We start from the raw sequence: 9538 nt of genomic DNA, 5'->3' as shown, positions 1-9538 counted from the left end.
ACATAAAAAAGATAGAAGCCAAATGACAAAGTATAAAAAAATATAATAAAGAGAAAAAACGTGATTTTTAAATTTTAAAAAAACTTTTTCAAACTAAATTAATATAAATAAAATAATAATATATAAATATATTTTTTCAAAATATATAAAAATAAAATAAAATAAAAATCATTGAAATTAATATAAATATAGTAAAAATATATAAATATTATTTTTTAAATATGTAAAAAATAAAGTAAAAAAAAAAAAATCAATGGGGGAGCCATGGCTCCCCTCTGTCATGTCTATGTTCCGCCAATGTAGAAGGGTGTCCTATATCTTCCGTATAGGAAGGTTTCGTCCACTTGCACTACTGGTTTGCAATATGCAAATCCATCAATGCAGGGCCTGAAGGTCCAGAAAGCTCTTCCAAAGTGTTGTTGATTTTGTAAGACCTCATCCCCATTTGTAATTGGACGTGTTTTAAGTTTCTATACAAACCCAGAAAGATAAGTTTGCATGACTTGTAAGAGACACGACAATTTGTTGGAGGATTGTTCATTGTTTTTGTAAACATCTTCAATTGCTTGTTCTGTAAATTTCAATTATACATTCTGTAGTTCAAAGATATAATGCAAAATACATAAACCACTAACAAACAAATTAATTTAGTAATTGTTAATGTAGTAATTGATGTAATTTTTTGGAAGAATTAAATATCGAAAAATATATAATTATATTATGAAATAAATTAAATCTGCTGACTATTTAACATACAATGTATACATTATTAAAATTTATATTTAAAAAATAAAAGTGATTGATTGAAAATAAGTTGTTAAACGAAAAAAAATTGATTGTAAAATTATATTGTCAAATAAATTGATTTGATGATTATTTTGTTGTTGTTGAAACTTTATAAATTACACAATGATGATTTGTAGTTTAAATGTGATGTTAAAATTTGTTGTGTGAAGTTTTAAATAATTATATTTTATTTAAATAATTATTTTTAGTTTGATTTATTATACAATTAAACATTTTTTTCCTTCAATAAATATTTATTTCTTTATTTTAAAAATATACTTTTAACAATATATACAATTCATATTAAATAATAAAAAACATAATTTATTTAAAAATATAATTATACATTTTAAAATATTTAATTATTTCAAAAAATTACATCAATTACTACTTTTCAAAATATTTTTTTCCTTCCCTTTTAATTTAATTTAAACAAATACAAATTTCATTTTTTTCCTTCTAATTTTAATAAAAACGAAAAACTAAAAAAAAGAAAATTAAAAATCCAGCTCAAAATTCGGTTCGGAACCGAATTCTGGCTGATATCAAAACCATTTTCAATTGAAGGTTAGGATTTGGTTCCCGGAACCTAATTCTGACTTGTTTTTCAAAATCGTCCTACTTTCGTATATATCACAAATCGTAAGCTATTGTGTAATTTCTTTGGGAAATCATGCTATAAGGAAAAAATAAATAAAAAACAATCAATTTTCCTCTGTAAAATTTGTGAAGATAACTTATTACAATTCTTATATATATTTTTTATTTTTATTTTTTCACTTCTATTATAAAATAATGAAAATTAAACAATTAAAAATAAAACAACCTTTTATTTTTTTTCTTCTATTTTAAATACAAAAAGCGGAAAGTTAAAAAAATAAAAGTAAAAAAACCAAATTAAACAAAAACTAAAAAAAAATTAGCTGCTCGAAATTTGGTTTTGCTAATTTGTACTCCACGACGAATTAAAATGGTGTTCAGAATTCGTATGCCTGGGAACTGAATTCTCAACTTAAAAAAAATGTGTTATTCATGTAATTAAAACCTACAGTGTGCTATCTAGGAAATATCAAAAGCAAACAATACTATTGAAGAAAAAAAATCAAGTAGAAATTCAATGTATCAACATAAAGGAAAGTGCAGATTGAATCAAACATCATTTTCAACACAAAGCCAGTTACGAAACACATACTTTCACAAAACACTAATAAAAAAGACCCTTGAAACTGATTTTGGTTTGGTCTCTCTGTCTACTACGATAAATTTGTTTATTTGAGAGGAAAATTAGGGAAGAAAAATTTTGCTTGCTAATTTATTGCTAATCAGCGAAGGATTAGTGATAAACTAATAATATTAGTTAAGTTATAGTTAATTAGTGAGAGATTAGATACAACATAATATGGTAGCTAAGTGGTAGCTAATTGGCTAGGGATTAGACACAACATAATATGGTAGTTAAGTTGTAGTTAAATAGTTAAAGATTAGACACACCATAAAATATTGTTGCTAAGTTTTAGCTAATTAGTTAAGGATTATATACAATATAATATAGTAATTAAGTTGTAGCTAATTAGGTAGGAATTAGACACAAAATAATAAGATAGCTAAATTATAACTGATTAGTTAGAGATTAAGTACAAATGTAACTAAGTCGTATCTAATTAGTTATGATTTTAGTTAGGAAATGATTTTGGCGCTAATTCATTACTAAGAAATAAAATTTCTGGTTAAAGAAAAATAATATACAAACTATTCAATAAAAATAATTTATTAAAGAAATTTTTAAAAACTATCGATGTATTATAAATTATCAAAATATATTTTATTATTATATAAATTAATCTTTTATTTGTAAATTATATTATTTTTTTTTTTAAATGATATCTAACATTTAACTAATACAATATTTTTTCATTTAAATATTATTATAAAAAGTATTTAAACAATTCTTATTAATTATATTTTAAATGAAATAATTAATTATATTTTTAATTATTTATTATCTTTTCCGTTGGTTTTTAATATTTTACATGTTAATTTATTTTATATAAAAAGATTATTAATTAATTTATATTGTTATTGTAACATCCCATTTAATAGTCTAACGATCAAACAAAATATTGCATATTTGAGTGTTCAAAGCATAGAACCCAAAATATAAACAATATATTACAATCATCTCATAGAAACTAGATAAACAACTATACAATTTATATACGAAACTTGCACTAGAGTTTCCAAAAGAGAAAACACAAGTCTAAACCAAAATACTAGAATTTCTAAAGGAACTCTACTTTGTAGCATTTCCTCCTCTTCCTTGCATGAGGCTAGCTATAAGATCTTCAATTGCTCACACCAATCAGGTGATCATGGCAAGGAAAACAGACACCAAAAATAAAAGAGACAAAAGAAGGGTAAACTAATCATTTAAAAAAAAGGGACATAAATCAATTATATAGTTAACAACATACATCTGGCACAAAAAATCAATTAGTTTCACTCAATTTTATGATCTAAGACTCAATTAATCTGGATTCATCGATTGAGGTTGGATCCAAGTAGTTGTGCACTTGTAGGGGCATCTCATGCTCTATAGAACGACATATACAAAGTAAAATTGTATCACATAAAAGGTTAGTCTATTAACACCCATGGTCAAAGAAAAACCCTAGGCTAGGACCTCCTGCACCTCTCACCACATACCACATTCCTCTTTATTTGAGAGCTTGAATGGTTATTAGAGGGTCAGGATAACTACCAAGACAATCCCCACTTCAATGCATACATTACTACAATACATAGCTAATTCTCCTTGAATTAGTACTAGCATAGATATATTCAGTTATCAATCATTATCCCAATTAACTTCTATAACCACAAAATACCATTCAAATCACTCAAGAATGCAAGTGTCAAGTTTGGACTTACTCGCCTAGCGAGTAGCTTCCCTTACCTAAGATAATATACAAACAGTTCACAAAGAATTCCAATACACCTCACAACCCTACAAAGACCCCAAATCTCCCTAAGAACAACAAGAACATGATCATAGTGCATCAATAGAACCACTAATTGGTGGAAAAACATAATGAGAACTCAGAAGGCACATGCGGTCTAAAATCATTCGCATGCAAAGAGATTTAGATAGAACCAAAGAAAAGAGTAGAAAATCAACTTACTCTGTTTAAGGAATTGATCAAATAGAAATAGAGAGCATGCCTTAGGGATTCCCTTAGCGATTGCTGATCGTTGAATAAATGATTACAAGATTCAGAAACTTAGAGAGAAGGCAAAGAGAATTTTAGAAAAACATTTTAGAGAGATAGAGTGTTTATAACTAATGAAACTTATTTATTAGATTTCTTTTTATGTTTAAGAGTTTTAATAATAAAACAATTGAGTTCCATTATTTTAAACACTTACTCATTCTAATCTACTAGTTTTTAGGTCCTCACATTCTCCATGATAACAAAATTTTTGACCTCGAAAATTAGACTTACCAGGAAATAGATAAGGATATGACTTCATCATATCCTCCTCCAACTCCCAGGTGGAATCACCTATCCTCCTATCCCGGACAACCTTGACTAAGATGATGGTCTTTCCTCTAAGTTGTTTTGTTTGACGGCCCTCTAAACCAACTGGTTGCACTCCTACCAAATACAAGCACAAATGTAGGCACAAATGCAAGCACACGTAAAAATGCAAAAATTTTTACAACAACAAATGCATAGACAAATGCAAACACAAATGGAGTTTTTCAGGACTCAAATATTTCTTGCATTAAAGATATCACCACCATCGTCAGTCAAGAAATACGGCGAGAACAAAATATGAAGATGATGATGTTTTATTTGGTTTTTAATCATGTATTTTAATCATGTATGTTGACAATTGTGAAGACTACTTTTATTATGTTCATCACTTTTATTATTTTGAATATGGTAACATTTGATATGTTTCATATAAAATTTTAGCAAGATTTATTACTTAATGTTATATTTATGTTAAACGCATTTCATAAGGTACAAATAAAAGCATGGAATATTTTGGACTTATGCAATTTGCTACGATTTTGCTAGAGATTTGCGAAAGATTAGCTAGGGATTACCTAGGGATAAGTTTGCTAGGATTAACTATGGATTAACTAAAACTAGTTTGTTGAAATTAAGCAGCAGAATGATTTGTTAATGGACAAAAACCAAGAGAGAGGGTGAATTGAGTTCTTAATAAAAATTATACTTTTACAATTTTTCCCTTTTAATATCAAAATTAAATTAAAATCTTTCCTTTGTTTTAATAACCACAATAAAATAAAGATAGTAGGGAAGAAAAAATTGTTTTGCTACAACTAGTTTACTAGAGATTAGTTAGGGATTAGTGACAAAGTGATTCTCTAACTATTTAGCTACCTAAATTTTAGCTATGATTTAGTGTCATCACTATTTTATTGCTAATCTCTTGCTGAATCGTTTTGCAAGAAATCAACCAAAGATTAGTTAGGGATTAACTAGATTATTCTCTCGTTGATACATAAATTTCTTGTAGTGTTCGTGCTAAATTTTTAACATTGATTGGCATAATGTAGTCCACCACACTTAAAACATCTTCAATTAAATATATAAACCTGCTGTGGGAAAAAAAAGTATGTCATGTTGATAGTGAAATGTAAAGTATTATTATTATTTGTTTTCTGGGATGCCCTCCACTTTTACGTCCACCTAATTTTAAGTTATAAAAATAGTGTTTAAAATCGTTTATTCTATTTTATTTTCTTAAATTACCTACAAGAGTTATCCAATCATTCACTGCCTGGTAGCCAAAAACAATTTCCAAGGCTTTTTACTATTTACACTTTCCAAAATGATTCCTATTTACACTCCCCTTTCCTTTGTATCGATTGTCATTACCAAAGCTATCCTTTTGAATAAAATTACAAGAATTAATTATGAATAATTTATAAAAGAAAAAAATATATTTAAGTTCACCGTATATTATTACTACTCACTCCATCTCATATTAGTAATTTTTAAAACAATACACACATTTTAAGGAAAAATAATCCCTTAACACAATATCACTATATGTTATTATAATAAAATGAAATTATTTAAATACCTTTATTAAAAGAATTAAGTTGTAGCTATGAGTTCGTTTTAATATGTGAGAAAATAAAAAAGTAGCTATTGATTTATCAATTTTTTGAAGTGGATAATATATTAAAACAAATTAAAATGATATATAAGATTACGTCTCATATTTAAATTTTATGAATGAAAAAAAGAATATATTTCTCAAAACTATGAACTAACTTTTTTTATAAATATATATCATCAATAAATTGAATTGATATTTTAAAACAATGGTTATAAATAACGAAACTAAGTTAAAAAGGGTGTGTCAGATATACAAAGAGTAAAACTATGTTGTGACCTAATTAATTAAGAAAGTACCGGATAGAAATAAACAAGTCAACTAAATTATTCTTTAAGAAATATGGCTTGATGATTAACTGTTTTCTGTGAAAGAATTTATTTCAGTGATAACTTTGAAAATTGATTACAAAATGGAAAACTTGCCGACATGAGAATCGCTACGAGAGAACGTGAAACCTAAGTGCATTAAAGTGCTGACTCCTACTCATCCTGCCATACTTTAAACGGAGGGTCTTCGGTTTCACATCACATCGAGAATTCATATTAGCTATCATTTATTGTTCGACTCCAACACGATATAAAATGAAAGATAAAAGATAGAGTGATCAATTGCACTCTAAATGGATGCAAGAGTTAGCGGAGAAAAAATAAATAAAAATTAAAAATAATTTTATTATTATAAACGTCGACTAAACTGATACTAAACAGAGAAAATAAATAAAAAATAAAAATATTAATGAATGAATGGGTCAAACCCACTATAATAGACACAATTTTTTATATTAATATAAGCATTAATTTAACTGACACTAAGAAGAAGATCAAGACCACTTAAAATATATGTAAAATAATTTTTTATTTGGTATAAATATGGATCTGGTTGACTCAAAACATGGAAAATAAAAATAAAAAATAAAAAATTAATGATAGAGTGAGTTCAGTCTACAAAGATGCAAATCCACGTTAAATAGAGAAAATAAATAAATAAAATAAAAACATTAATGAAAGAGTGGGTTAAACCCTTGAGAATATATTTAAATACAAGGAAAAACAAACCAAATACACAAGTTTTAAGCATTGTCTAATGTAGGATAAATTATACCAGCTTCAAGTAGTTTTTATCACTTCTTTCTAACCATTTATTTCATGGTAGGATTAAGACGTATTTAAGGCTAAGCCACAAGTTTGAACTCATCCTTTATCAAAATTTTGTGCATCAAGTAGCATGGATTAATACCCTTTAAATCCGACAAGGTTAATTTTATTGCTTCTCTATTAGCTCTTCCACTAATCTTCATTCTTCCTCCTTTGTGAGGGAGTTGTTAAGGATCACATATTTACCACCATTTTCTTCAAGAAAAAACATATTTAAGATGTGATGAAAGTTTCTTGGACTCTAATTACTATTGTTGTTCCTCTGTTATGTTTGTAGTTCGGATCTTTCAAGGAATTTTTAATAGCCTCTTCATCTTTGTTAATCCACACCCTTCAAGTTGATTTGTAAGAGTTTTCTCTAGGGGCTAATCATTGCAACCTGTCAATACCCAATTTTGTCCGGGTAACAATGATAAAATAAAATAATTAATCAATTAAAGTTCAATTGAGAAGAATAAATAAATAAATAATTAAGAAAAGAAAAGAAAAAATATGTTTTGGTTTGAGAAAAATAATTATCTATTTATTTTATTATTATTATTATTATTATTATTTTATTTTAGTTATTTATTTGTTTATTTGGGCTTATTATTTTATTACATTATTTTTCTTTCTATTATTACAGCTCCTTTTTTTTGTTTTACGTCTCTCATTCTAGTTTAATAAAAAAAAATAAAAAAAAGAAACAAAAAAAAGAAAAAAAAAGAGAGAAGGGAAAGGGGAAAGAAATAGGTAACGTAAAGCCTCTCTTTTGTCAGACCCAAGCATGCTATGCTATCATGGTTTTGTATTGGGAAAGGTCTGTGGCATGGTCATGATGGCTGAAGGAGCAGGAAGCAACATCTGCTCTCAGTCTGGTCCCAAATTTCAAAATTGGAAGGTGCAGAGGGTTACATAATAAAAAGGGGAAGATTCATGAGAGGAGGGGTCTTTTTTTGAATTACTACATAGAGGGGAGAGGGCACTAGAAATCAGTGAGGGAGAGAAGGAGTCAAATTTGGGAAACGGAAACAAAGCTATTAGTGCATTAAGTTTTATTTTCACGGTAAGTGTTCTTAACTCCTCTTTAGTTTATGTTACCGTGACTTGATGTTGTTGTTGATGTTCATGGGTGTATGAATTAGAGCTTATGTTAATTTGATATTGATGTTCATGAATGTATGGATGGTTTGAAATGAGCATGGTTATTCCTTTTGTTTATTCTCATTGCAACTGGTACAGTAAAGAACAGAGCACAATTTCTTTTATTTTATTTTTATTTTATCTGTTAAGATATGTTCTTGTTTGGATGTTACTGTTGTCCGAGTGAGTGCTGAAAAATAACCTCATCCTCAATCTCAATCTCTCTCACCACCATCATCTTTCCCTCATCACCTTCACCTGCAAGACTGCCAAGCCAGAACCCAAACACACTTCACCATCATCTTCAAGTCACACCTGAAAATAAAACATAGACCCAAAAGCAGTATTCACACAGTCATCAACACAAACTCTCCCATCATCACCCTCATCATAAACTCGTCCGCCATTAACGAACCTTCGTCACCAACCAGCATATTCAATTTTGGACTCTTATACTGCACTACAAACACAAGACTCCTCCATCGTCATTTTCACATCCACCTGCATAAAAAACCAAAATAAAGAAAAAACAGATACCAAACTCAGCACGCACACACATAAGTTTTATCCCACAAGTCTTCATCCTAGTTTGGCACCACTTGAGACTCTTCGCACACTTTCACCTTCACCATCGCAACATTCCCACTCCCACGGCATACCCCTTTTGTAGAGCCACCATCTCAACATCACATCACCATTTCGACACAAGCAACAAACCAGAATCACATTCATCATCATCACTGTCACGCACTCAAATATACCATAACAACCCAATACAAATCAGAAGCAGAGGGCCGCCGGCGATTCGAAGCTCTGAACGGGAGTATGGTCGCTTGTGGTCGCGTGAACGGAGGAGTGTGGTCGCGTGATGGTTGCGGAGGGGGATAGTCGAACATCGGGAAGCTTGGCATCACCGGTGGCACGTCTCGTCGCGGCAGCAGCGGCGTTCACGGTGGCGGCCACAGACGTTGCGTCGTCGGAGTTCGAGCAGAGGAGTGTGGTCGCGCTCAGTGGCGAACCCAACGGCGGCGGCTCGCGCGAGAAGGAAAAGGAGCAACGCCGTCGGCTCCAAGCGTCGCCGGTGAGGGCAAGCGGCGACGACGATGTGGCTGCCGTGTCTCGTTTTATATTTCTCGGGAAGTGGAGGAGACGTCGGTGCAGGAGCATTTCGCGAGAGAGGGGAGTGAAGGGTGACGGCGTCGCCGGTGAAGCCTCCGGCGGAGGTCGTTGGTGGCGGCTAAGGCGAACGCGCGTCCAGGCCTGGGGCTGTGTTGGTGGTGTCGAGAAGAAGAGATGCCATGGTGAGGGGAAGAAGCTTG

The sequence above is a fragment of the Vigna unguiculata genome, chromosome 5 (assembly GCF_004118075.2).
Source record: "Vigna unguiculata cultivar IT97K-499-35 chromosome 5, ASM411807v1, whole genome shotgun sequence".
In the NCBI taxonomy this organism is placed as follows: Eukaryota; Viridiplantae; Streptophyta; class Magnoliopsida; order Fabales; family Fabaceae; genus Vigna; species Vigna unguiculata.
The sequence above is the reverse complement of the archived record's forward strand: the minus strand, read 5'-3'. Positions refer to the sequence as shown.